General features: G+C 38.9%; 1 long non-coding RNA gene across 2 annotated transcripts in view; it reads left to right on the top strand.

Annotated features, from left to right (window-relative positions):
• LOC308527834 overlaps nucleotides 1–23,358 on the top strand; it is a 47,566-nt gene that overhangs the window by 169 nt on the left and 24,039 nt on the right. The window contains exons 2-3 of one of the 2 annotated variants that reach the window (XR_013996651.1): nucleotides 18,765–18,881; nucleotides 21,166–21,393. This is a non-coding gene — a long non-coding RNA (uncharacterized lncRNA). Of the gene's footprint in view, nucleotides 1–18,764; nucleotides 18,882–21,165; nucleotides 21,394–23,358 lie in introns of those variants that run through there. The other variant, XR_013996652.1, reaches the window with a different exon arrangement.

Raw genomic sequence — 23,358 nt, forward strand, 5'->3', positions numbered from 1 at the left:
AATAGAATAACAAAACTCTGTGTGTCAGTACTGAGTTCTAGGCAATCCTAACATTTCGACAAGTTCACTTCAGACCTACCTGATTCCTCTTCAATCCCATGTGCCTTCCTCCCACCCCACAGATAAACACTGTCCTGAATTTGCATGCTTTCCTACTTCCATATGCATATGTCTTTCAACAGTAGGGACTGTCATTTTGCGTGTTTTGAACCTTTGAATAAATGGAAGCACACTGGCTTTTTCTGAATCTAGCATTAGATTTCAGAAACATAGCTCTGGCCCATTCATTTTAACTGCTATGTAGTATAATGTTTCATGAACAGACCACTATCTATGTATATTCATTTTTCTATTGATGAACACTCAGATTGCTTCTTTAAATTTTTATTTTACTTTTCTATTTCATATGACATACAATGTTATATTAATTTCCAGTATTTCACTTCATGATTACACATTTATATACCTGATCACCCAGATAAGTCTAGTATCGATCTGGCACCATACACAGACATTGCAGTATTATTGACTGTATTCCCTCTGCTGTGCATCACAGCTCTGTGGCTATTTTTATAACTGGCAGTTTGTACTTCTTAATCCCTTCACATTTTTAATCCTACCACCAACCTTCTCCGATCTGTCAACCACCAATTTGTTTTTGTTTGTTTGTTCATTTTGGTTTTTAGAATCCACATAGAGTAAAATCATATGGTATTTGTCCCTGTCTGACTTATTTCACTTAGCATAATATCCTCTAGGTCCATTCATGTCACAAGTGATAAGATTTCACTCTCTTTTATGATTAATATTCCACTGTGTGTATGTACCACATCTTTATACATACAGCTATTGATGGACATCTAGTTTGCTTCCATATGTTGGCTATAGTAAACAAAGCTGCTATGAACATACAGGTGCATATATCTTTTTAAATTGGAGTTTTAGATTTATTTGGATAAATACCCAGAAGTAGAATTACTGGGTCATTTGGTATTTCTACTTTTAATATTTTGAGGGAGCTCCATATTGTTTTCCGCAGTAGCTACACCAATTAACATTCCCACCAACAGTGAGTGCATGAGGGTTCCCTTTTATCCATTTCCTCACCAACACTTGTTGTTTGTTGATGTATTAGTGATAGCCATTCTGATGGGTGTGAGGTGATATCTCATTGTATTTTTAATTTGCATTTTTCTGATGATTAGTGACATTGAGCATCTTCCCATATGTCTATTGCCCATCTGTATGTTCCCTTTGAAGAAATGTATGTACAGGTCTTTTTTGGTGTTAAGTTGTATTAGTATCTTAGATACTTTGGATATTAACCCCTTATCATTGGTGGATATTTTTTCCCATTCACTATTTTTAAATATGTTTTTACTACTTTTAGAGAGAGAGGAAGGGAGAGGGATAAAGAGATAGAAACGTCAATGAGAGAGAAATATCATCTATTGGCTGCCTCCTATACACCCCCTACTGGGGATCGAGCCTACCACCCAGGCATGTGCCCTGACTGGGAATCAAAAAGTGACCACTTGGTTCATGGGTTGGTGCTCAACCACTGAGCCACACCGGCTGTGGTCTTCTCCCATTCAATAGATTGTCATTTCATTTTGTTGATGGATTCCTTCTCTGTGCAAAACTCTTTACTTTAATGCAGTCCCATTTGTTTATTTTTTATTTCCCTGAGGAGACATATAAAAAAATTACTAAGAGCAATATCAAAGATTTTACTGCCTATACATATTTTCTTCTAGGAATATTATGGTATCAGGTCTGACACTTAAGTCTTTAATCAATTTTGAGTTTATTCTTGTATGTGATATAAGAAAGTGAACCAGTTTCATTCTTTTGTATGTATCTGTCCTGTTTTCCAAACACCGATTATTGAAGAGACTTTCTTACCCCATTGTATGTCTTGCCACCAATGTTAATTGACCATATAGGCAAGGATTTATTTCTGAGCTCTCTAATGTGTTCCAAAGATCTATATGTTTATTTTTGTCCATACCCATGATGTTTTGTTTACTATGGCCTTGTAGCATAGTTTGAAAGCATGATACCTCTAATTTTGTTCTTCTTTCTCAAGATTGCTTTGACTATTCAGGGTCTTTTGTGGTTCCATATAAATTTTAGGATTATTTGTTCTAGTTCTGTGAAAAATGCCATTGGTATTTTGATAAGGATTGCATTGAATCTGTAGATCACTTTTGGTATTATGAATATTTTAATGGTGTTAATTCTTCCTATCCATGAGCACGATATATCTTTCCATTTATTTGTATCATCTTCAAGGTCTTTTGTTTGTTTGTTTTTTGTTTTTTTTTGTTTTTTTAAATATATTTTATTGAGTTTTTACAGAGAGGAAAGGAGAGAGATAGAGAGTTAGAAACATCGATGAGAGAGAAACATCGACCAGCTGCCTCCTGCACACTCCCCACTGGGGATGTGCCCACAACCAAGGTACATGCCCTTGACCGGAATCGAACCTGGGACCCTTCAGTGCGCAGGCTGACGCTCTATCCACTGAGCCAAACCGGTTTCGGCAAAGGTCTTTTGTTGATGTCATTGCTTTTCAAGTACAAGTTTTTATCTCCTTGGTTAAATTTATTTTTAGGTGTTTTACTCTTTTGATCCAATTGTAAGTTGTTTCTTTAATTTCTCTTTCTGATAGTTTGTTATTGGTATATAAAAATGCAACTTATTTACTAATATTTAATTTGTATTCTGCTATTTTTCTAAAATCATTTATTCTAATAATTTTTATGGAATCTTTGGGGTTCTCAAGATATAGTACCATATCCTCTACAAATCATTATAGTTTTACCTCTTCCTTTCCAGTTCAGATGCCTTTTTTTCCTTTTGTCTGATTACTGAGGTTAGGACTTCCAATACTATATTGAATAACAGTGGTGAAAATGGCATCCTTGTCTGCTCCTGATCTTAAAAAGCTTAAGCTTCCACTGTTGGGTATGATGTTAGCTGTGGGTTTGTCCACACATGGCTTTAATTATGTGTAGGTGTGCTCCCTCTAGCCCCACTTTGCTGAGAGTTTTCATCATAAATGGCTGTTGAATTTTGTCAAATGCTTTTTGCTTTTTAAGCATCCATTGATATGTTCCTATGATTTTTATCCTTCACTTTTTTATGTAGTATATCATTGTCATTGATTTGCATATATTGAACCAACCTTGCAACCTGGGAATAAATCTTTCTTGATCCTACTGATTGATCTTGTTAATCTATTGCTGAGTTTAATTTGCTAATATTTTGAGAATTGTTGCATCTGTGTTCATCAGGGATATTGAGGTAGGCCTGTGTTGCTATAAATTTTCTTCTTAGAACTGCATTGGTTGTGTCCTTGAGGCCCGGTGGCCTTGTATCCCTGGTCACTTAAGCTCTAAGGGTGCTCTTATGTGCGTTGTGTGTGCCTTCCTGTTGTAGTTGAAACTTAATTGCTGTTGGCACATCTGTGGGTGTGATTAATCTTCAGGCTGACTGCCTATGAAGATTAGCTGTGACCACAGCAGACAAGCTGTTGTGGGGTGGGGGTGGGGGAGGGGCAGGGGCTGACCCCATGGACCAAGAGTCACTTTAGCAGGCTTCTAATGCCAGCTGAGTCTGCCCTCGGCGCGGGTCATTTGTGGAGTTGGTTGGTGGTGCTCTTGTGTGATCTGAAGGCGGCCACTGGGGATGTTGATGCTGGAGCCTCTTGGGAGGGGCTCCGGAGCAGGCCAAGGGGAGCCATGTTTGTGCCTGGCTTGGAACCACCTAGTGGGAACTACAAAGTGATCTGTAATTCGTTACCACGTCTAGGTTTGGAGGCACTTGGAGAGGCTATGCTATGAACTGAGGCCAGTTGTCATTAGTGCCCTGGTTAGAGTCTTTCTGTGGTGGCCACTTGTGCTGAGCTTGTGGCTTCTCCGTCGAAGCTACATTCCCAACCAACACTGGCCACAGTTTATGCCAGTCGTGGGGCCACCTGATGGAAGTAGCTATGGAAGCTGAGACTGGTCGCCGCTTGTTCTGGGCTTGGGGAGACTCAGCAAGACACAAGGGCAAGCAGAGGCTGGCTGCTGCTGTTTTTGGTGTTGTGGACTTTTGAGAGACTTTTGGAAAGTTTTCAGCCCGAGCAAAGGCAGGCCACGTGTATGGAAAAGCCACTGGAAGTGGCCTGGGCCTCTAGTGAGAGTTAGTGGGGCAAGGCCTCAGGGGTGAACAGTGTTAAGCCAGTTAATGGGGAACTGAGATTTGGTGCCCGCCTGCACTTGTCAGCTTGGTGAGGGTAAAGCTCAACAAAGGAGCCCTGGCACCTGCCAATGCTTCTATCCCAGAGAGAGCTGCCCTGGCCCAGGCCTCTCCAGGCAGCTGTGCCCTGAAGCCTGTCATTTCAGTCCCTCCCTGTATGTCCCTGGTGCTTTTCGAGGTGCTGCATCTGAGCTATAGCTCAGAATGAGTGAACCTGGAAGGGAGGGAGGGAGGGAGGGAGGGAAGGAGGGAAGGAGGGAAGGATGGGGGGAGGGAGGGAGGAAGGGGGGAGGGATGGGGGGAGGGATGGGGGGAGGGAGGGAGGAATGGGGGAGGGAGGGAGGGAGGGGAGGAGGGAGGGATGGGGGGAGGGAGGGAGGAATGGGGGAGGGAAGGAGGGAATGGGGGAGGGGGGGAGGGAGGATGTGCAGGCCCCTCAAGAGAAACATCTGGGATTCCAGCAGCCCTCCATCACTTGGATGTAACCCCTGCTGATTTTCACAGCCATATGTTATGGCAGATTCCCCTTCCTGGCACTGGTGCCCCAGGTTGGGGAGCAGGGTCTGGGGGTCCTTACTGCTTAGGGGGACTTCCACAGCCGAGATATCTCTCCCAATTCTTAATCACCACACAGTGGACATGGGACCTGCCTATGCTGTGTCTCTGAGACCTCCCACTGGTCTCTTTGTGGCTTCTTCTTTACATCCTTAGTTATAGGACTTCTGTTTAGCTAGCCTTCAGGTGGTTCTGCATGATGGTTGCTCTGTAATTTAGTTGTAATTTGATGTTGGAGATGAGCATAGCATTTACTCTACCATCCTGACTGGAAGTGCTAGATTGCTTTTAATTTTGCATTATTTAGCCAGTGCTTCAATGAATCTTCTTATATATTTCCTATACTAACATACAAAAGCTTCTCTAAATTAACATTTCCAAAAAGTTTTATCTACACCCACAGTTAAACATACATTTTATATGGAAGCCCAGCACATACATGTGCTGCATTTGTCTGTGTGTGTATACACATATATGTGGACCAAAAGTTTCTCAAAGTAAAGCTCACCCTTATTTTCTCTTCAGTTATAATCCAGTTTAACCCAATCTATTTCACACCCCCCAAATATATGCTGGTTGCAATTTACCAAAGTGATTTCATGACCCAATGATGCATCTCCACTAAGAATTTAAAAAATTGTCCTGGGGGCATATATCTAGACATGGAATTAGAGGGTTATAGGTTATACCCATATTTTCAAACTGAAGAGTTTATGTCTTATGAGTTCCTTTTATACATTTAAATGGGTATTTGTATTTAGCTAGAATTCTGTGTGTTTCTAGAAGAAGGCTTTTATTTAATATGTCATGTGGGTAGAAATGGAAATCCTGTTTTAAACTTACTGGGCTTCAATTTTTTTCCTCTGTCACGAGAAGCCAAAAGCAAACAAACGCACTGGACTCTTTAGTATTTTTGCAAAGGGCTTTCCTGGGAGGACTTCTGGGTCGGCTACAGTGTATCTAAGTCCTGTGGGGTGCGGGGCGATGTTGGGACAGGGAAGGGGAGAATGAGTAGTTGGAATTCTGGGCTTTCACCTCCTTCCTTCCTCAAGGTGCCCATTTTAATATTTATCCATTGTATTTCTATTAGATTAAATGGAAAAGGGGGCGTGCAGCTTGTAAATATTTATAAGCTCTGGGTTCAGATGTTCTCCAAGATGCTTTCTAGACCTAAACTTGGATGAAAGAACTTAAGTCTCTGGACCACATAAAATTGCATCCAGAATTGAAGAACATGACGGCTTAGGGTGCCGGGCTTTGGCAAACGATGTTGGTCCACATGAGAGTCAGCCTATACCTCCTGCCACCATAGGACTTAACTGCTAGGGTGCTTTTAGAGTCCCGAAGGACAATGAATTGGGGACAGGCTCAGGGCTACCACTTTGGGGATTATATTCTGTCATTTGGGCTTCATCCACATGAGGCTGCTTTAAATTTTATTTTTGTTTTCATTGTGGTTGTATTCTGTGAATAAGAGCCTAATATGATTTTTTCTGTGCTCCATTTCTGCCCCATGTACTGTGCTGCAGGCTCATTTTCTCAGCAGGGTATACATACAGTTAAACCATTATATTCACAGATGAAATTTTATTATCATTTTAATGAAAATATTTAGCTCCTCACGGGTTTATTTTTGCCTTCTCAAATAGAGTAAGAGAATATAGATCTGGTAGCAACTTGGTAGCAAAGTGATTTGAGGACGGGCATATGTTAACTAGTTTATGCAGAGTGGTGGAGCCCTTTCCTAAAACGCCTGCTTTTTCTCTTGCTCTCTCCACCTCGCTGGGCCCGGTGACTGCTTCCTCTCTGGTCCCAGCCCCTCCCCTCAATTTGTCCTGCTTGCATTTCATCTTCCTTAATCACTGTTTTCCTCACATCTCGCGCCCGCCTTGCTCAGAAACCCTCCAGCGTTCTTTATTTCCCACCACATCAAATCCAAATGTGGCTGCCTGTTTTCAAAGCTCCTAATCGATTCTCTCCTTAAGACTCAAGCTTTATTTCCTTTGCCAGATGTGGTTCTGGTTCCTGGGGTTTAGAGATAATGGAATTTTTGTACACCAGAAGAATAAAAACTTGCAATCTGCATCGTTTTTCTGAAGCACAATTGAGCCTGGTTGCCTTAAACAAAAGCACACATCAGCAGTGATTGCTACACCCCTCCCCCCATCCAGGCCATGTAAGTGAGCCTGGGGCCTCTGGGGACAGTGGTGGAGCAAAGCCAGCTGTTTCTACCCTACCCTTTCTCCGGATACTGGGCGATTAGGCTCCGAGAAAAGTGACTTTATCCACTGGAATGGTTTGTGAAAATCTGCCATTTTGACAAGATGGGCAGAATGCAAGCACTTCAGATGGCAAGTATGCGATACAGTAAATTTCAAACCTGGAAGGGCTGGTTCAAGAACTTGGAAAAGCGTTACACGCTGCAGAAGGCAGAACTCCACAGAAGGCAGGGCCCCAGAGAAGATGCTGGTGGGGATGGTAAGGGAGACTCGGGAGAAGCCTTATCTATTGGTGCAGGTGTGTAACATCTGTGATTGTTGTCTTTCTACTTTTTGTCTGTTGGGGTTGTGGGTGTGTTTATCATTTACTTTGTTGTTCTAGAAACTATTTCAGTAAGTCCTGGCTCTTCCACTGAGTAGCAGTGTGAGTTGGGGTCAAGTTTCTTTTACCATAAAGTGAAGGCAATACTAGTACCTAGAGCAGTGATGGCAGACCTATGATACGCGTGTCAGAGGTGACATGCAAACTCAATTTTTGGTTGATTTTTCTTTGTTAAATGGCATTTAAGTATATAAAATAAATATCAAAAATATAAGTCTTTGTTTTACTATGGTTGCAAATATCAAAACATGTCTATATGTGACACGGCACCAGAGTTAAGTTAGGGTTTTTCAAAATGCTGACACGCCGAGCTCAAAAGGTTCGCCATCACTGACCTAGAGTATGGGTTATTGTGAGGGTTAAATGAGGTACACATTGACAGAGCACAGAACATTGTCCAAGACAAAAATATTAGCTATTATTCCTATCATCATAATTATTACAAGTATGCTTAAGGTCCTCTTCCTGTGAACAGCTGTTAAAATCCCACCTTCTCTCCAAATACCTTCAGGTCAGTTCAGTTTAGCTCACATTTACCGAGTGCTCATTATGTACCAGGCACTGATGTGACACTGATGATACTATAAGTAAGGCCTTGACCTTGCCCTTGAGCAGCTTACCTCTAGTGGGGACAACAGACTCATAAGTAGATTATTGCAGTGTAAGGCTGGGCTGTCTGATACAGTCACCGCCAGCCAAGTGTGACTGCTGAGTACTTGAAATGGGGCTAGTCTGAATTGAGATGTGCTCTACGTGTAAAGGACACAATGGATTTTGAAGACTCGATATGACAAAAACTGTAAAATAATGAGTTTTTAGTATGGTATTGATTTCCTGTTGAAATAACATTCTGAATATGCTGGATTGAGTAAAACACATAATTAAAATTTCTTTCACCTGCTAATTTTTAATTTAAAAAAATTGCAATGGGCCCAGCCAATGTGGCTCAGCGGTTGGGCATCAACTCATGAACCAGGAGGTCACGGTTCAATTCTCAGTCAGGGCACATGCCTGAGTTTCGGGCTCAATCTCCAGTGTGGGGCATGCAGGAGGAAGCCAATGAATGATTCTCTCTCATCATTGATATTTCTCTCTCTCTCTCTGTCCCTCTCCCTTCCTCTCTCTGAAATCAATAACAACATATTTAATAATAAAAAATTTAGCTGCTGGGAATTTAAATGTATGTGGCTCCTGTTGTATTTCTATTGGACAGAACTGGTCTAAGGTGATACAGTGGAGGTTGAACCAAGGTGCTATGGGAAGGGAGAGAGGTGCGTGTCATGCAGCCCGGAGGCTGAAGGAAGGCTGCCTGGGAGAGCAGATACATCTTGAGCTGAGTCTCCCAGGACAAGCAGAGGTTATTCAGGCAGCAACAAACCGAAAGGGCCTTCCAGACTGAGGTCACAGGAAAGGCACAGAAGATGGGAGTGTTGAAAGCTGCTGGTTGTTGCAGAGCATAAAATATTGTGAGTTGGGAACTGGAAGAAGATGAAACTGCCAGAGAAGTGGTATTTAACATCCAGTTGTCATTAAATGCTCTGGTTCTTGTCTTATGCATGAGGTCTGGTTCTGTTTCCACTGATTATTGGTGTGAAGTTTTGGATGATCAGCTGTTGAAAGCTGGAAGCTTATGTCTGCACAAGAAGAGTACTATCCTGGAGGACGGGACTAATGTGCCTATGCTACTCAGAAGGCAGAATGCCATTCCCTTCTGCAGATAGTCCCAAAGAGTGGCCAGGCAGCCAAAAATTGCTGACTAGAGTAATGGGTGAGAATCATACAGGACAGTGAGAGATTCGGTATGTTCTGATTCATTGGGTTCAAGAAGAATATACCTGATTACATCACACTCATTTGACTGTCAATGGCTTTCAGTGGGACTCCTGCCCCCATCCCAAATTCCCATCAATAAGGAATAGAACCATCCATCAGACTATATTAATTTGAGGCTCATTATACCCATTTGATCACAAATCACACTCAGGTCTTCTGCCTTTTATAGGTTGTTATTAAATGGATATTTAGTAGGTTGTGCAAGAGTAGGCAGAGGAGGAATGGCTAAAGGAGACTGCAACAACGTAAGTGGATGGAGAAGTGGAGAGTTAGAGGGCACCTTCCATGCCTGCATCTCACTTTTGAATGTACATGAGAATCTTGTGAGAATACCCATTCTGATCATGATGTCCAGGGGTGGAAGCAACAATCTGCATTTGCATCAAGCTCCCAGGTGATGTCAAAGCCACTGGTCCATGGACCTCACTTTGAGTTGCAAGGTCTTGGAGTCCATTTAGTACAACCCTTTCCCACAGGGACACATATGAATTGTCAACAGCACTTTGCAAAAGCTATCTTTTGTAAACATGTTTCATACAATATTTTTTAGCTACACTAGAGGCCTGGTGCACGAAATTTGTGCACAGGGGAGGGGGAGTGTCCCCTCAGCCCAGCCTGCACCCTCTCCAATCCGGGACCCCTCCGGATGTCCGAATGCCGGTTTAGGCCCAATCCCAGGATTGGGCCTAAACCGGCAGTTGGACATCCTTCTCACAATCCTGGACTGCTGGCTCCTAATCACTCAACTGCCTGCCTGCATAGTCACCTCTAACTGTTCCCCCCTGCCAGCCTGATCGCCCCTAACTGCCCCTTCCACTGGCCTAGTTGCCTCTCACTGCCCCCCCCCTTGCCAGCCTAATCTCCCCCAATTGCCCCCCTGCCAGCCTGGTCACCCCCAACTGCATCCCCCACCAGCCTGGTTGCCCCTAACTCCCCCCCAACCCCCCGCCCGCTGGCCTAGTCACCTCTTACTGCCCTCCCTGCCAGCCTGGTTGCCCCCAACTGCCCCCCACCCCCACTGGCCTGGTTGCCCCATGCAGCCTGCTGTTCAGTTGTTTGGTCGTCCCTCACTAACCCCCTGCTGTCCTGGTTGTAGGCAGCCATCTTGTGAGGGTGTGAGGGTTAATTTGCATATTACCTCTTTATTATGTAGGATAATGTTTAGTCATATCAAAATTTTGTAGTTTTTCAAACAGTCCCCAGTTGGACATTTTGGTTGTTTTTAATTTGTCATTATAATCAACACTTCAATAAACAATTATGGTATAAACCTAAGGTTTATATACATTAAGGTAAATTCCTAAAAGTGAAATTACTGGGTTAAAAGATAAGATGTTTTAAGGTTTTTAGTTCATCCCTGGCCAGTGTGGCTCCATTAGTTGGAGCATCATCCAGTGCACAGAAAAGTTGTGGGTTCCATTCCCAGTGGAGGCATGTACCTAGGTTGCAGTTTCACTCCCCCGAAGGCAACCGATGGATATTTCTCTTTCACATAGATGTTTCTCTCTTTCTACCTTTCCTCTCTTTCTAAAATCAATTAAAAAATATCCTGAGGTGAGGCTTAAAAAATTTTTTTTTAATTCATTTGTATGTTTGTCATATTGTCCTATGGAAAAGTTATACTAATGTGTATGTGTTACCACAAACAGTAAGAGTACCAATTTCTCTACAAACATGCCCATAATCATTTTTTAAAATCTTTGATAGTTTGAAAAATCAATGGTATCCCATTGTTTTATTTTGCATTTTAATAACTAGGGAGATTGAACATTTTTTTTTTATTTGTCTATTGCCATTTTAATTACTTATTTGGGAAAATTAGCTTTTCAGATTTGCTCATTTTTCTATTAGGGCAGTTTTATTTTCCTTAATGGCTTGATAGATTGTAGTAGTTGTTTTAGTGCAAAGAATATTTATCTCAAATAATTTTCCCAGTTTATTTGCATTGCAGTTTTGTATTTCATTACAACTAGGATGTGTTCTGAATTGGGTCTTCTATCAGATTATTCTTTATTTTTAAGAAAGTTATGTTTTTGTGTGTCTGTGTTAACTGTTAAACTTGCTAAACATTTGTATTCATTTGAATAGTTTAAGTTAATTCTGAATCTTATCTTTTTTTTCTTGTCTTAATTTATTAGCTAGAAATTCTAATACAATGCTAATGCCTCTTTTTAAAAATTTTTATTGAGGTATAATTGACATGTAACATTGTATTTGTTTCCAGTGTATAATATAACAATTTGATATTTGTATACATTAAGAAATGATCACCAAAGTATGTCTAGTTAACACCTGTCACCATACATAATTACAAAAAAAATGTTTTTTCTTGTGATGAGAGAATGAAGATTTATGTTCTAACAATTTTCAAATATTTAATGCAGTATTATTACTACAGTCACCATGTTGTACCTTACATCCCCATAACTTATTTATAACTGGAAATTTGTACTTTTTTACTTCCTTTACCCATTTTGTCCACCCCTACCCTCAGCAACCACCAATCCGTTCTCTCTCTGAGCTTGTTTTTGTTTTTTAGATGCCACATATAAGTGAGATCATGTGGTATTTATCTTTCTCTGTCTCATTTTGCTTAGCATAATACCCTCTAGATCCACCCATGTTATGACAAATGGCAAGATTTCCTTCTTTTCATGGCTGAGTTTTTAAATTCATTTGTCCATTGATGGACACTTAGGTTGTTTCCATATCTTGGCTATTGTAAATAACATGGGAGTGCATACATCTTTTCAAGTTAGCATTTCCATTTTCTTCAGAAAATTACTCAGAAGTGGAAATCTGAACGACATGGTAGTTATATTTTTAATTTTTTGAGGAACCTCCATACTGTTTTTCATAGGTTACATCAATTTACATTCCCATCAACAGTATACAAGGGTTCTCTTTTCTCTGCATCCTTGTCAATGCTTGTTGTTTCTTGTCTTTTTTATAATAGCCATGCTAACAGATATGAGGTGCTATCTCATTGTGGTTTTGATTTGCATTTCCCTGATGATTAGTGATGTTGAGCATCATTTCATGTACCTGTTCACTACCTGTATGTTTTCTTTGGAAAAAATATCCATCTATTCTGCACATTTTTAAGAATTGAATTGCTTGGGTTTCTTTGCTATTGAGTTGAATGAGTTCTTTATATATTTTGGATATTGGCCCCTAATTAGATATATGACTGACAAGTATTTCCTCCCACTCGGTGCATTGCTCTTTCATTTTGTTGGTTTACTTAACAGTTCAGAGGCTTTTAAGTTTGACATAGTTCCAGTTGTTTATTTTTGCCTTTGTTGCCTTAGCTTTTGGTGTCAAATCCAAAAATTCATCACTAAGATTAATGTGAAGCACCTATGTTTTCTTCTACGATTTTTATTGTTTCAGGTCTTTAATACATATTGAGTTATTTTGTTGTGTATAGTATAAGATAGTTGTCTAATTTCATCCTTTTGAAAATGGCTGTCCAGTTTTCCCAACAGCATTTATTGACGAGACAGCCCTTTCCCCATTGTATATTTTTGGCTCATAAATTTATTGACATATATGCATGGGGTTATTTCTGTGCTCTCTATTCTGTTGCATTGATCTGTATGTCTGATTTTATGCCAGTACCATGGAGTTGGGGTTACTATAGCTTTATAATATAGTATGAAGTCATGGAGTATGAGGCCTTCAGTTATTTGGGGTCTTTTGTGATCCTATACCAATTTTAGGATTATTTATTCTATTTCTATGAAAAATGCCATTGAAATTTTGTTTATTGTTTAAAGTATTACATATGTCTTCTTTTCCCCCCATCACCACCTCCCCTGCCACTCCTACCCCCCAAGACAAGCCCCCACCTCCCCAGTGTCTGTGTCCATTGGTTATGCTAATATGCATGCATACAAGTCCTTTGGTTGATGGACTTGACCACGCCTCCCCCACCCCTCCACCCCCTGCCCATCCTTTATCTGAGGTTTGATGGTCTGTTCAGTGTTTCTCTGTCTCGGGATCTATTTTTGCCCATCAGTTTATGTTGTTCACTATATTTCACAAATGAGTGAGATCATGTGATATTTATCTTTCTCCAACTGGCTTATTTTGCTTAGCATAACACTCTCCATGTCCATCCATGCTGTTACAAATGGTAAAAGTTCCTTCTTTTTTATAGTAGCATAATATTCCACTGTGTAGATGTACCACAGTTTTCTAATCCATTCATCTGCTGATGGGCACTTAGGCTGTTTCCAGATCTTAGCTATGGTGAATTGTGCTGCTATGAACATAGGGATGCATATATCCTTTCTGATTGGTGTTTCTGGTTTCTTGGGATATATTCCTAGAAGTGGGATCACTGGGTCAAATGGGAGTTCCATTTTTAACTTTTGACAAAACTCCATACAGTTTTCCACAGTGGCTCCACCAATCTGCATTCCCACCAGCAGTCCATGAGTGTTCCTTTTTCTCCACATCCTCGCCAGCACTTGTCGTTTGTTGATTTGTTGATGATAGCCATTCTGACAGGTGTGAGATGGTACCTCATTGTTGTTTTGATTTGCATCTCTTCGGATGATTAGTGACTTTGAGCATGTTTTCATATGTCTCTTGGCTTTCTGAATGTCCTCTTTTGAAAAGTGTTTATTTAGGTCCTTTGCCCATTTTTTGATTGGATTGTTTATCTTACTTTTGTTAAGTTATATGAGTTCCCTGTAAATGTTGGAGATTAAACCCTTATCAGAGATAACATTGGCAAATATGTTCTCCCATGCAGTGGGCTTTCTTGTTATTTTATTGATGGTTTCTTTTGCTGGGCAGAAGCTTTTTATTTTGAGGTTTTGATAGAGATTGCATTCAATTTGTAGATTGCTTTGGGTAATATGGACATTTTAACAATATTATTTTAATCCATGAGCACAGAATATTGTTCCATTTCTTTGTCTTCAATATCTTTCATTAATTTCCTTAATGTCTTGTAATATTCAGGGTACAGGGCTTTCACCCCCTTGGTTGAAGTTATTCCTAGGTATATCTTTTTGGTGCATTTATTTCTTATTATTATATAGAAATTCAACAGATTTTTGGTGTTTGTTTTGTTTTCAAATTATAAGAGAAAATATAGAAAGATAGAAAAGGTGAACCAGCAGGGCTGTGTGGGCTCAGGAAACCAGTTACAGAGGCAAAAGAAAGGCAGAGAGAACAGGCCTGGGGGGAGACGTGGGCATGCTCCAAAGAGAGAAAAGGTGCTTCAACAGGATTTTTTGTATACTGATTTTTGTGTCCAGCAACTGTTCTGAATTTATTACTTTTAACAGATGACAATATATATCCTTGTCCTGTTCCTGATCATAGGGGCAACGCTTTCAACTTTTTACCATTGGGTATGATGTTGGAGCTGTGGGCTTGGCATGCCTACTTTAAGAGTTTTTATGATAAATGGATGTTGAAATTCGCCAAGTGCTTTTTCTGCATATAATAAGATAAATATGTGGTTTTGATCTTTCATTTTGTTAATGTGGTATATCACTGATTGATTTGTGGATGTTGAACCATCCTGGCACAAAACAAGATGACTACTTTCACCACTTTTATTCAACATGGCAATGAAAGTCCTAGTAAGAGCAATTATATGATCCTATTAATATATTCTTAAATTTGGTTTGTTAATATTTTATTGAGGATTTTTGTATCTTTGTTGGCCTGTATTTTCCTTGTGGCATCTTCTCTGGTTTTGGTATCTGGTTAATGTTGGCCTCATAAAATGAGTTTGGAAATCTTTCTCTTGAGACAATTTCAAATGTAGAGAAAGGTTGCAAATTAGTACAAAGAACTAAACTATTTGAGAATATGTTACTGACATGATGCCCCGTCGTCTCTGAATACTTTAGTGTATGTTTTCTACAAACAAGAAATACTAGGTTATCAAAATATAACTATTAATACCAGAAAATAGATAGTAATGTATCATCTAATTTTTAGACCCTATTCAAGTTCTGCCAAAAGTCCCAGCCACATCCCAATAACATCTAGTTTGTTGTTGTTTTTGTTGTTTTTTAAATATATTTTTATTGATTTCAGAGAGGCAGGAAGAAGGAGAGAGAGAGAGAGAGAAACATCAATGATGAGAAATAAACATAGATTGGCTGCCTCCTGGTCGCCCCCCAGCAGGGATCAAGCTTGCAACCTGGGCATGTGCCCTTGACTGGAATGGAACCGGGGACCCTTCAGTCCACAGGCTGACACTCTATCCACTGAGCCAAACCAACTAAGGCAACATTTACTTTTTTAATCACATGCTGTCCATTAAAAATTATACACAAATGTTGATAGGATTATTCATAATCACAAACCCAAATGAGTATTAACTGATGAACAGGTAAATGAAATATGGTATGTCCATACAATGGAATATTACTCAGCCTACAAAAAGAATTAAGTGTTGATACATCTTAAAACATGGATGAACCCTGAAAACATTATGCTAAGTGAAATAAGCCAGTCACAAAAGATCATATATTATGAGTCTATTTATAGGAAAGCTCCAGAATAGGCAAATCCATAGAATGAAAGATTAGTATTACCTAGGGATTGGGGTTTTTGGTAGAGGGAATGAAGAGTGAATATTATTGGGTGCATTTCTTTATGGGGTTATGAAAATATTCTATATTGTCTGTGTGTGGATCTAGTTTTATTTATTTTTTATTTTTATTGATGTAAGATTGGTTTTCTCTACAACATTATGAGTTTCAGGTGCAATGTTATTATTTGCTATACTACATCATGCTCACCAGCAAAAGTCCAGTTTCCATTTGTCACCTTATAATGGACGTCTTTTACCTGTTTTGCCCTCCCTCCACTTTGGTCCTCTTCTGGTAACCTTCTATTTGTTGTCTGCCTCTGTAAATTTCTTTTTATTTTGTTGTCAGTTCATTTGTTTTGTTTTTTAAATATTACACATATAAGTGATATTTAGCTTTTTCTATCTGACGTGTTTCACTTAACATAATATCCTCAAGTTTAATTCATGTTGTTGCAAGTGGCAGGATTTTACCGTTTTATGGCTGAGTATTCCATTGTGTATATATACTAAATCATCTTTAGTCATAAGCTGAAGAACATTCGGGCTGTTTCCATATCTTGGCTGTTGTAAATAATGCTGCAATGCACGTAAGTGTGCATGTCTTTTCTAATTTGTGTTTTTGTATACTTTGAATAAATATCCAGAAGTGGAATATCTGAATTATATGGTAGTTTTATTATTTTAAATTTATCTTTATTGTTCAAAGCATTACAGATGTCCCCTTTTTTCCCCATTGACCCCCCCTTCACCCTTCCCACCCAGGCCTTCATCACACTATTGTCTGTGTCCATGGGTTATACATATATGCATATAAATTCTTTGGTTAATCTCCACGCACACCACAACCCCTGCCTGCCCCCTGAAATTCATCAGTCTGTTCCATGCTTTGATGTCTCTGGATCTATTTTGTTCATCAGTTTATTTTGTAGCACCATACAAATTTTAGGATTATTCTGTTTTTGTGAACAAATGCCTTTGGGATTTTGATAGAGATTGCATTGAATCTGTAGATTGCTCTAGGTATTATGGGCATTTTAATAATATTAATTCTTCCATCCCATGAGCATGGAATATCTTTCCATTTCTTTGTGTCTTCTGCAATTTATTTCCACAATGTCTTATAGTTGTCATGTCTTCTACCTACTTGGTAAAATTTCCAGGTAAAATATGTGTTAAAATTAGATGGTGGTGATGATTGCACATCTTTGTGAATAAACTAAAAACATTTACTCATATACTTTGAAAGGTTGAAGTTTATGAGATGTGAATTATATCTCAGTTGTTATTTTTAGAAATTTACCCATAATGTATCTTTAGTCTCCTTCAATATGGAGCAATTGTTCAGTCTTTTCTTGTTATTTTTGAAAATTACAGGCCAGTTCTTTTGTAGATTGCTCCTCAGTTTTAGTTTGTTTGATCTTTCCTTACAATTACATACAGCTTATGGATCTTGGCAAGAAATGTCACAGAGGGATACTGTGTGCTTATCATTGTGTGTTATCAAGTGGTACATGTTTTTTATTGTCCCAGTACTGGTGATGCTCAGTATGGTCACTTGATTAAGGTGATATAGGTCAGGTTTATCTCCTATAAAGTTATTCTTTTTCCTTTTTAATAACTTTACTTTGTGAAAAGTTACTTTGAGCCCTGACAGGTTTGGCTCAGTGGATAGAGCGTCGGCCTGCGGACTGAAGGGTCCTGGGTTCGATTCCGGTCAAGGGCATGTACCTTGGTTGCGGGCACATCCCCAGTAGGGAGATGTGCAGGAGGCAGCTGATCGATGTTTCTCTCTCATTGATGTTTCTAACTCTCTATCCCTTTCCCTTCCTCTCTGTAAAAAAATCAATAAAATTATATTTTTTTTAAAAAAAGAAAAGTTACTTTGAAAGGGTGTAATTATCCCATTCTTTATCAAACATTTATTCATTTATATCAGTATGTTTTCATATTTTATTTGCCATGTTATGATCCATTACTAATGTCTCTATTTTGATGTCAAATTATTCCAGATTTGACCAGTGGGAACACCATCACACTGCTTCTGTGTTCTCTCGGTGTGACCCTTTCGTTCTTTGACCACTTCCTTACTCTCTGGTACAAGATGCTGCTCCAGATTTATCTTTATTCTGCCTTTCCGTGCCCTAACACCAGCCATTTTTCAAAGAAGCCTGGTTTCTCTTAGTGAAGAATGATATTTAGAGACCACAATTTGAGCTCTAAGATGGGCTCATTGCTCTTTGGGCTCACTGCTCCCAAATCCCTCAGTGGACAGGGCTAGAGACTATATGTATGATTATGTGTATATATACATTTATATCTGTGATTTTATATATTATCTGTTGGTCTGTCTGTGTATCTATCTATTCACCCATCCATCCATCCATTGAAAATCCATGAATTTTATAGGGATATTTTTACTTCAATCCAACTACATTGGTTTATTCTAGATTTCTCCATTTCCATATTTGTAACTCCCTTCTCTGAGAATAAGACACCTGGCTTCTATTATCCTTAAGATGTTACCTATATGATCAAATCATTGTGTAAAACCAGTCTTCCATTTACAACCACTGCCCTCTCCCTGTGTATGTCCTTCTCATACCACTCAAGTTCCGGCACACCCCACTTCTTGGGCTTAGCTAATGGGCTTGGACTGAATTGTTTAAGGGAAGGGGGATAGGATTAAAAGGGAGAGAAAGCTAGCTTTCTCTTATGATTTATAATTTAGTGAATTATACTCATAGGTTTTTCTAATATTGACTCATCCTTGGACTTTCATAATGTGCCCAGCTGTGATTTTTCTGCTCTTTCATTTAAGATTTCTTGATAAGTTAATTTATTTTTATGACTTGACAAAATTTTTGAATGCTAGAAATTTTCTTAGATATTCCTTTAATTTCATTCTCTTTGATTGAGTTCTATAGGGGCAATACAAAGCTTTCTCTTGGCTTCCTTGCAGTTTTCCAGTGCCTTTGATTTTGGAAATGCTACCAGCATGATGACTGCATTTTCAGTGGTGGACATTTTTATATGCCTCTGAAGCAAGGACTTACAGGAATATCCCTACTTCCCAGGGGTAATGTATGACTCTCACCATAAGCGATACCATTATTTATAATACTGCAGTGAGTTTTTTCATAGAAACAAAACAGAGATTGTTAACATTTCCTGAAGTTTCCAAAAAATAAAAAAAGAAAGAAAATAGAATGCAACTAAATGCCTATTTGTCAGTACAGCATTGAAAGGAACCAGCCTAAGGAATAATTGGTGAGTCAACCAATACCAAAACCACAATCCTTCATCTTCTTTGTAACCAGCCTGACAGAAAAGACTTGTTGAAAAGATAAATCTGCTTTGGAAAGCATTTACATTTTAAGCAGAGATGGAATTTGGTGAAATGCCATGTAGATATTCATTATTCTACAAATCATAATTATTGTCAGTGACCTGAAACCTGGAACAGGTATTAATGGTTAAATAATGTTCATAGTTTTGTTCTTCAAGACTGCCTTTGTCCTCCACCCAATTATTTCCGTTGCCTTGGCTTCTCTAGGCCTGAAGTGCATAAGTTGCTTATATTTATTTGGGTAGTGTTTACACTTGGAGGCACCATCTTCCTCTGACAGAAAACAAATCCTGAATTGCTATCCTTTTTATATTTTTTCATACTTTCTTCCCTACATAATACCAACCTCTGGCCATTTCTGTTTAAAGAAGTTACTATTTATTATGTATGTAGATTCCTCCAAAAAGATCTACATATGCCTGTGTACTCATGCACATGTGTACACACATATATAACCACATGTTCTGTATATGTTTATATATTTTTTTTACTCTCTCCCTTCTGAAAAACCATTTGAGTAAAACCAAAGCTAATAAGAGATGAGGGTAGAATAGATGATATGTTTTGTTTATGAGATTGAAATTTATTTTAGCATGAGCACTTGGCCCTTGGGGAACTGTGCCCCTGTGCGAATTGCATGCTTTAGCTATGTCACTGTTTCTGCTAACTCACACAGAGGGTAATCTAATTATCCAAATAAAAGTAGTGTCTGAAAACAAAAAATAAGTAGAATTTGCATTCTGAAAGCATGCTCACTTGCAAACTGGTAGGTCACATTCTTTTCAGAAGTGCATTAACTGGAATATTGATTGAGCCTATGATTATAACATTTTCTCATTCATTCAACAAGTATTTATGTATTGAGAGCCTTCATGTCTGGACACTATCCTGGATGTATTAATACACAAAGACAAAGATGATTCTAGTTTTTATAGTAAGGAAGGGAGAGGGAGAGAGAGATAGAAATATCAATGATAAGAGAGAATCATTGATCGGCTGCCTCCTGCACACCCCACACTGGGGATCATAGCCACAATCAGGACATACGGCCCGACCAGAAATCGAATTGTGACCTCCTGGTTCATAGGTCGACGTTAAACCACTGAGCCATGCTAGCAGGGTCCAAACATGATCTTGATGGTAAACTTAACTAATTTTCCAAAAACAAAACCCCTGAATTTTAGTATTTTCCATTTTTGGGTGTATAAATACTCCCATATTAGCAAATTCCAGGCTATCCATGTTCTGTATTGGCTGGGACATAGTAAGAGATTTTAAAATATATAAACCATCATCTTCATATCTTGATCACAATTATGAATAAGCTTGCTTTAAGAACATACTGAAAAACTCAAGATCAATAGTGCAGTTTGCCTACAATATACTAGTATACGTAGGGGTATGTGTGTATAAAGATGTATGAAAGCTGAGAAGGGTCTGAAAGGATACACTGGACTTGGTATGCTTACCTTAGAAAGATGGGGAACTGAGGGAAAGTTAGGCAACACAGTGGGATTTTATTTTTCTGTTTACTAAACATCTGTAAAGTTTGAATTTTTATGAGTATGTATTTTTATAATTTTTGAAGAAAGAATTTGCATTGCTCCAATTGAGGAAGCATACTAGTACCTCTCACATAATATTGGTCAAATGTATAGTGGATGCAAGGCACTTATTCTGAGAGTCAGATACTAGAATATATGAATGATCGTTAAATTGTTTTCCTGGTGAAAAGTGACACACTCTTTTGACAAAACAGAATTAAGACATTTGATAAGTATTCCAGTAGCTATAGGACAAACCACCTCGAAACAATAACTTAAGACAATGACAATATTTATTTTGCTCACAGGTTTGTAATTTGGGTGAGGAGTGGCAGGGACAATTTTTCTCTGAATACTGGCCGGGACCACCATGGGGCTGTATATCCCAAGAAAGAGCCGAGTGGAAGCTGTATCCCCTTTTATGACCTGACCTTGGAAGTCACACAGCATCACTTTCTCTTTTATTCAAGGTACTCAGAAGGCATTGCCCAAGTGCAAGAAGAGAAATAGACTCCATCTCTTTAGGGGAAAGTAACAAGTTCCGCAGGCATGCATGGGAATGGAAATGTGAACACGGCCATTTTGGGAAAAATACAACCTGGCACCGTGAGTCCTCTTCTTTGCAATGTCATCTGCACCACACATCTGCGGAGCAAAGAGGGAAAATGGGTCAGATCCTCTCAGCTGCCCCACTGAATGTGAGTATTGCAACATCACCTTGACTCCAAAAACCATATTCATGTATTGTGAAAGCTGTGATTCGTATCAACTAAATTCAAAAGAATTTTTAATATTATAGGATTATATTTCCCATGCCTAGCATAGCCCTGGTTTTTAAAGTAACTTTCCTGTGTACCGTCCAATTTATCTTAATCTAAAAAGGCATATTGATAAATTACAGGGATGGTGAAAGTTTACCTTTGCTCTGACTCAGGAAATGTGGGTTTGTGTTATTTTTGTCTCTAAGCTTACTTCTCAAATTCAAAAAGAGCACAGAAAGGAGATTCATGAAAATGAATGTTTTGCAGTGGCATTTCAAATATTCCTCTTAAATGCGCATCAGTATCTGATTCGGTTGGTTGCCCTTTTGTTTTGTGGATGGTTTCTTTTGCTGTGCAGGAGCTTTTTGTTTGATGTAGTCCCGTTTGTCTATTTCTAGTTTGTTTCCCTTACCGTTGGAAACAAGTTCGCAAAAACACCACCACTGCGCTGATGTCCAGAAGCTTTAGTGCCTGTTTTCTGCTGTGCATTTTATTGTTTTGAGTCTTACATTCAAGTCTGTAATCCATTCATTTTGAGTTAATTTTTGTGTCTGGGGTAAAGTAGGTTCAGTTTTCCCAGAACTATATCTTAAAGAGACTTTTCTTCATTTATATTCTTGGCTACTTCATCGTAAATTAGTTGTCCATATTTCTAGGCTCTCAATTCTGTCCCATTGGTCTATGTGTCGGTTTTTGTGCCAATACCAGGCTGTTTTGATTACTATATCTTTGTAGTATTGGGGAGTGTGATGCCTCCAGTTTTGTTCTTTTTTCTCGGGATTGCTTTGACTATTCTAGGATTGTTCTATTTCTGTGAAAAATGCCATTGAGCTAGGGGTCTAATCTATGCACTGAATCTATGGAGTGCTTTAGATAGTATGGACATTTTAACAATATTAATTATTCAGACTGTCTTTCCATTTTTGTGTGTTTTCTCCAATTTCTTTCAACAATGTCTTTTTTTCAGGATACAGGTCTTTCATCTCCTTCGCTAAGTTTAGTCCTAGGTATTCTTTTTTATGTGATTGTGAATGTTTTTTCCATTTCATTTTCGGATAGTTTGCTGCTAGTAGATAGAAATGCAAGAGATTTTTGTATGTTGATTTTCTATCCTGAAACTTTACTATATTTGCTTACTATTTCAAGTAGGTGTTTTGGTGGAGTCTGTGGGATTTTCTACATATAAAATAATGTAACCTGCAAATTAGTCATAGTTTTATTTCTTCCCAATTTGCATGCCAATTAGTTACTTAGGTTAAAAACCTTAGAATGTTAAATTTATGGAAAATTTTAAAGGTGTCCAACCAAAGCTTTGGCTAAGAGCCCTATCCTCTAAGAACCTTCTTCTAGCTTTAGGTCTAGAGTTCTGCTTTGCAATCCTTCCATCTGATGATTATGGGATGTTCTTAGACACTTCCTGCCCCATTATTTTGACCTTAAGAAAGCAGCCTTTAAGCCAACTTAAATATTCTAGATGCCATAGGTGAATAAGTTGCTTAAGGCTCAGCAAAGTATAGAATTATTTGGGGATCAGAACAACTGTAGCTCAAGCCTCAGTTCTGCCACCTCTTAGGTTTGAGGTGACCAAGTTACTCCACATCTCTGAGCCTCATTTGTTTATTCAGGTCATTCACAAAATGATCAGTGTAAGTGAGGTTTGCACATCTAGAATGTGCTGGCACTAGCCTGTATGCTGAACCTACAGTACTAAACAAAACAGATATCGACCCTGCTCTGAAAGGGCTCAGTTCCTGCCAACACACGAGAATGAATTACCAATTACCATCAGAGGATAAGCTCTCTGATAGGGATAGCTCAGGCTTGAAAATGGGCACACCGTGCGGGCAAACCTTTCGGGTATATCATATCAAAACTGAGATATGAGGACTGACTAGGAGTTGT

This window comes from Myotis nattereri (genome assembly GCF_964212035.1).
Source record: "Myotis nattereri genome assembly, chromosome: 12".
Taxonomy (NCBI): Eukaryota; Metazoa; Chordata; class Mammalia; order Chiroptera; family Vespertilionidae; genus Myotis; species Myotis nattereri.